This window comes from Papaver somniferum, chromosome 6 (assembly GCF_003573695.1).
Source record: "Papaver somniferum cultivar HN1 chromosome 6, ASM357369v1, whole genome shotgun sequence".
Taxonomy (NCBI): Eukaryota; Viridiplantae; Streptophyta; class Magnoliopsida; order Ranunculales; family Papaveraceae; genus Papaver; species Papaver somniferum.
The window spans coordinates 14,023,924-14,031,240 of NC_039363.1; positions in this window are offsets into that span (position 1 = coordinate 14,023,924).

The window sequence follows — 7,317 nt, forward strand, 5'->3', positions numbered from 1 at the left end:
TGGCATGCCTTTGGCGCGGAGATGTGGCCGGCATGGTATGCCGTTGGAAAGGTGGTGCGGATGGCATGGTTGGAATGCCTTTGGCGCGGAGATGTGGACGGCATGGCATGCCATTGGCACGATGGTGCGGCTGACATGGTTGGCATGCCTTTGGCGCGGAGATGTGGCTGTCATGGCATGCCTTTGGCATGGTGATTCGGCTGGCATGGTTGGCATGCCTTTGGCGCGGAGATGTGGCTGGCATGGTATGCGGTTGGCGCGGTGGTGCGGCTGGCATGGTTGGCATGCCTTTGGCGCGGAGGTGTGGATATTAGGGTTTAGCGTGTCGAAACCCTAATTAAAATATACGGTATGTGTGATTAGCACGCTTGGCTAGCATGCGTGGCTGGCATGTGCGGAGACGATGCCTGTCAATACTGAGGGTTCTGCCGTGGAACATAGCATATACATATAAATAAAAGGTACCCTGGCATAAATTTCTCGTAGACGTATTGAAAGTCTCAATAAATGTGTTAGTGGAGATATTGGTACTCATGGCTCCGTTTCCTTATAGAGTGACGTCACGTCAGATTAAGGTTTTACAATTTTAACCTTAAGCTAAAAACCACCATCAACAGTAACCTACTTAAGTATGCAAACCCTAAGCTTAACTGCCACAATTGGAGACAAAGATGTATCACCACCAGTATCTGTCTCAGGGCCATCTTCATAAACGGTTTCCCCCTATGACATCACGGATTAGATATTTTCCAAAGAGAAAGGAAAAAAAAACATGCGGGAGACTCACTGATTCGCTTTCAGACTGGCTAGAGGAAGATTCAGCACTGCTGTCGGAAGAACTACTCTCTCCATCACTGACCTCTGAGCTTTCATCCTTCTCAGGTTCCCCATCACTACGGATAGGCTCAGCACCGCCACCCTCCGTCTCGAGAAGCGATGTTTTCTGACTAGTTGCAAGTTTGGTAAAGGCGTTCACGCTGCTGAGACCCTGGGAAAGATACAAAGACGGATACTCAGGAAATAAACAAGGATATACACGATCCAACTAAAGTCAAGAGGAAAATCACAGGTACCCGCGTATAGGACGAACTGAAAGTCGGTAGGGCTGTCGAAACTGACTGGGAACCATCTGCACGGCTTTTAGATCTCCTCCCCTTCACTTCAGACTATCTGCATTCGGGATAACGGATTTTCGCTTGGGCGAAGAAGGATCCCTAAGCAGTGGATGCTTCGTTAAAACCGCAGGAGAAGGCTTACAATGAAGGTTTTCTACCACATCATTCACGAATCCATGGAAAACGAGAAACTCATCCTGCAAAAATATGTTATATTTGGAGGTTGTTGATGGATTTCGTTCCGCAAGAAGGAAAGGGAGACTTTTACCCGACACAATAACAGTAGCATCGAGAACAGTTGGCAACGAGATTTCTGGAATAACCGGCTGACGAACAAGTGGAACCCCTTGGTCAAAACCCATATGCCAAGCCGCCCTATCGATATTGTAAGAGACTGCTTTGCAAGATCCTCGAAAGAAAGACGACACATAACCGGGCATGCAGCTTAGCATGAACACCATCTCTCCAACACTCATATCCTCTTTATCAGAAGACAAAGACATGCTCGGAGCAGGATCAAAGGTACTGATCTGAGTTATGGACGTACGCACCGGAGCCCATGGACGACAATTGACCGTGTGCGAGTTGTCAAGGAATCCAACCAGGTTCGAACCAATCTTTGGGCGCCTATTCGACCAGCGCAGTATCCTAGAGCCACCCCAAGACTCGGGAAGTACGGCCAACGGTTTTGGAGCATACCTTTCGAAGTGATCCCACAACCACTCTTGGAGAAAGGCGGCATGAATATACGAATCCACTTTCATGTAACCATTTGAAGCGCAAATGTCCGCGACCAGCTGATCCAAGTGTGTGTATAGAGAACCAAGAAACAAGCCGCCAATATGGAAAACGACACCTTTTTCCAATTTTATGGCAAACTTGATAAGTTCCTGTCTTATCTCCTTCTTACCCGAGCCGTCATCGAAAATATCTTTGGATAACCAAAGAGCCAGGAACGTCGCGACATGAAGCGTACTATTCTTCTGATTCGTCTCCAACCCATCGGGAAACCACTGAGACACCCACCAGCCATAGAAGCACCTCGTCTCGTTTTCTTTCCGAACGAATCCTTTTGATTTCGTAACCAGAGCAGAGCGCATTTCTTTTTCATCTGCAGATAATTTGACATCGAGGTTTCCTATTACAGGAAGGTTTAGCAACACAGCCACGCTCTCTAAGGAGATAGTCATTTCACCCCACCTGCATATGGACGTGTGAGTGTCTGGACACTATATGGAAATAAAAGCAACCAAGCCTGGAATGTCTTTCCTAATTTGAAGCACTGCGGAAGCCGCGACAGCATCAATGATCTGCGCCTTGGTCAAACTGGCTTTTACATATTCCTGGCTCATCATGAATCTCATCCGTTTCTAAAAGGGACGCAACGGACTCACAGAGATTTTAAAGCCAATAGGAGAAGCATGATACTCTTTTCTCTGAAGACAAAACCTTATTACACTTCCTATCCGAACCGACCGGGCCTCTCCTTCACTTTCCAGACCAGTCAGAAGAATCGACACATACTTGGGATGATTTCTCCTAATCGTGGCGGATTTTGTAAAGAACTCATCATCTATGTTTGTCTTGGAATTTCCAACATCTTTCGGTACGGCAGAACTTTTCTCGAATGACATCCTAACGAAAATTCTCTCACGCTACTTCCACCTTCGAAATAACTATAATGGAACAATACGAAGAGAAATTATTACGGAAGGTGCATGGAAATTATTTTATCAAACACAGGAGATCCATCCTGGACGCAAGCCAATTTGTTTCAAAGTCATAATGCGCATAGGCAAAGAAATGGGGAATGACAAACCCTGCATCACCTCCTCATGCCAAAACCGTACCCTGCAGCGGGAAATTTACGCCCAGCCGAGGAGGCGTGCCCCACCACGGGAACCATATACATGGTCACACTAGGAAAAAGGAGTAAACCCTAGAAGCTAGGTTTTCATGGGAAGGGAATGACAATTACTAGCTCATGCATGCCTACTTTGCACGGTAATTGAGGCGGATAACATCACTATGGTATTCACGCCTAAATGTTACTACAAGTTCGGGAAAAACATACCTACGGCTAGGATTCATACCAATGCAGAAAGACAACATTTCTACAAGTTCACGAAAAGGTACGCCTACACCTGGGGTTTGCACTAACACAAAAAAAAAACAAGAATATCAATTTAAAGAGGAAGTGTTGGAAGACATACTTGGGATTCGCTCGTCCGCTATACTGTTACCACACGGCCAGAATAAAAAAAATATAGGTGTGAAGTAAAAGGAGAGGACGACCCTCCTTTTATAAGCGTGATACTTGAGGGTTTGAATAAGGAAATGACTTCCTATTTGAGTCAAGTAAGGAAAAGAGGCAACCGGGCCCGTGAAGACCAATCACCATGCCAAGACCGTCCGTGCCATTTCCTTGGCCCCACCACGCCAAGCCGTCCACCATGCTTGCCTCACCTGGACCGCGCAATGCCTTGACCCCACATGCCAAGCCGTCCGCGCATGCTTTGCCTCACCAAATTGCGTCATTTACTTTGCCCCACCACGCCAAGCCATCCTTCATGCTTGCCTCGTCAGGACTGCGCCATGCCTTGTCCCCACATGCCAAGCCGTCTGCATGCTTTGCCTCACCAAACTGCGCCATTGCCTTGGTGATGTAGTTTTAAAAGTGGTAGTAAAGTTCGTTCAACTCAGACTCGATAAGATTGGGTTATAGACTTAAAATAAAAATAGAAATATATATACAAAAGGTTTGTCACAATGTCGAGAGAGACTGAGACTCATGATTCCACCAAATTCCATTCATGCGACTCAAATAATAATTCCAATCAATTATAGTTAAAATAATAAAAATATGGACTCTTGTTCTTTGCCAAAAATATATTTTTGAAAAGCAATGACTGTAAATCAAAAGCATGATGTATCAAAAATACATAGACCAAGCATACACCATCAAACGAAATCACACTCATTCAATAAAAATCATAAATCGATTAAAAATCAATGCAAATAGTCATAAAAGAATTATTAGAATTACCACATGCGTGAAATAGGGATTCCTCCGTCATTCTAGTGTTTGGGTTTAGCTCCTCATATCAAAAACAGGCTCAAAAGTTGTTTTTATTGAAGAGATGATATGATTCAGTGAATATGCAACGACGTACTGGCATTACAGAATTCATTGTTACAGGAGGTGTGGCTAACTGAAGATAAATGTGGCTGTTCAGCTGTTACAAAGAGAATATTGTAGCACTGTTGCGAATTTGAGACGTTGTTCTTCGTTGCAACGCTTGTTCTTCAGCAGCAGCAGCAGCAGAGACAGGCTTCCTGTAATCTCTGATTCTCACCTCCTGAGCTCTCCTATCGACCCCAAACTCCTCGTTACTTTTCTTAGGACTCTCAGAAACCTATTTATACACCACAGGGCGATTAAATCTCTCCCAAATCGCTTCGAAATCTCTTCTTTCCTTCCTTGGCAATCACGACAATAATTCCTTCCCAAATTTGTTTTACGCGTTTCTGAGCTTTCCCACTTATCTCAAACTCTTCCTTAGATAGAATATGTATCTTTGGAACGAATTTCTTGCCTTTAATCTCTCTGAATGTCCAAAAACAAACTCGACAGGGACCGTGTTTCCTTTTTTACTCTGTTTCCTTTTTCCGGCAATTCCAGCCCAATTCGATTGATCCAAACGCATGTATTAACCCTTTCTAGCCATAAGAAGTCCAGCCCAATCGATTTCCATTGTTGAATCTCCCTGAAACAACTCCAAAAATCGAGTCCAAATTTGCCAGGCGTGAACTCATTTTTTCCCGCCAATTTTCTAATTTGAAACGTGAAGAAGGAATTCCCCCTATCCAATTCAGGTGTCCCTTTAGCACATGCCTAGAAATGGGTTACCCCTTATCCAAAGTGAGAGTCCGTATAGTAATTTTCTCCCAAGAGCGCAAAAACCACTTTTTTAGCCAATTTCGCCGCAAAAGCTTATTTCTCCAAAAATACCTACAGGGACATAAAAAGCCATAATAAATATAAAATCGAGCACTAATAATATATACAATTGAGATTATATAAGACACAAAAATGTGCCTATCAAATACCCCGAAACTTATTATTTGCTAGTCCCGAGCAAATCAAAACTACAAAATAAAATCCTAACTCACTGTCGCAGGCATCGTCGATTGCATTTAGCGTATGCAATAAGCCTTTAAACCCCTAGGTGGCCCTAGTGGCGGAGTGTTGTCTCCGGAGGGCTTACAAGAGATATACCCACAAAACCTTTACTCCAGACCTTAGTTATCTACGCAGAACCTTAGAAGGCACTAAAGAATCTCCTTGGTTGGCATACTTATTGACTACAGGAGGAAGTACCCTGATGCGAAATTCCAATTGTTGTACACGAGTTTGCACTCAAACATACTAAAATTCATATAAAGTGACAGAGCTCTACTCAGATAGTTGCACTATGGACATCAATATCCAGAGTCAAAACTAATCACATGGATAGATCAAGAAGATGGATATAGAAAAACATAGATGGTTTTGATGTTTACTAAGTGAACGGCGTTTCCCATATCTGTCTGAAGGCCTCCGCCAAAATGAACCTATCCTAATGGATTGAGATATTAGTCTGACTAATATCAACACACTGGCATATACAAGGGAACTAGTGGTCGATAACCTAACTCTAGGTCAACACAACTGGCATATACAAGGGTACCAGTGGTCGACTTTATTGAATTTATTCCTTTTGGTCAAATGGTCTGGTCTCAATTTTTTTTATTTTTTTTTATTTTCATAATAATTTTTTTTCAACTTTTTGGTAACTACCATTTTTTTTTCAACTTTTTGGTAACTACCATTTTTTTTTTGTATCTCAATCACTCTAATTCACCCTAGCATTGGTAACAACTTGAATCGTGAGCCCCACCTAATCACTTAGAGAAACATAGTTTAAAAACAAAATAAAATAAAATAGAAGTGAAAAGGACTCAACGAGGTATGGTGAAACTATCATGTTATTTCTAACACCTGAGCTCTATGCTTTTATGAATAGACTCTTCTAGATGTTTCCATCTAATTAGATTGGTTCCTCAACTCCTACGATCAAAATGCTTCCATCCACTTAGATTAGTTAGTGCAATCCTCAATATGCATAAATTTCTAGGTTCTTGAGTTTATTTATTCATACTGCAACTAAAAGTTTCTCCCATACCCCCAAACTTAAATCTAACATTTTCCTCAATGTTCTAAAGATAAATCAAAAGCACGAACAAGGAGAAACTGTTATCATTTGAAGCAAAAGAGATAAGGAAAGATATTACCGTGTCGCATGAATGTTGGGTTACCTCTCAAGAAGTGCTAAGTTTAAAGTCTTCAGCCAGACTAAGAAAGGATTAGTCACCTCATAGAATCATACAGTAATAGCCGAAATTTCTGTGGGTCATCAAAACCAAATAGAGCTATCACAAATAAAAGGAATCTGCAACCTGTCAAGAAAATGAACATATAAAGCACACCCTTGTCTAGTTTCCTGTTTAAGACAACTACATATAGTTGTGGTTCAGGTTCTATAACTGGGTCCAAATAAAATATTTTCATGGGTTGGAATTCCTCAAAGCTAAGATCCGGTTCAGGTATTAGAGTCTGAAGAAACTCAAGTAAAAATTTAAAAGCACATAATAACCTGAATAATTGTGGATCCTTAAAGTCAATCAGTTTTGACTCACACAATCGACCACGATGAAACTGGTGGTCAATCTTAAGCAAATGTATCGACCCTAATCTCTTAAAGTAATTAGGTTTAGTCTCAAAACTAAATAATTGACACATCTGAAATTTATACGTTCCCACAATTGGTTGAAAAATATTTGGTGGGAAAACAAAGTCGATCTTGGTATCATAGCCTGGTCTAACCTCATCAATCAGAGGATGGGTTTCTAACAACTGAACTTCCTTATGGACATCACTAGGTTCAGAAAAACGTGTATGAAGATAATCTTGTAAAATGGTTGAGGAACATATGTCAAGTCCCAAGTGAGGGACCTTTCTAATAGTTAAAGCACATGGAGAATGATAATCACCCCCAAACTTAGAGTTTTCAGTGTCTCTAGAAAGACTAGTCACAACTTCCCTAATTTCAAGGTCATTAGATTCCTGAAAATGGTCAATTGATTCTTCTAAGTATGGTTC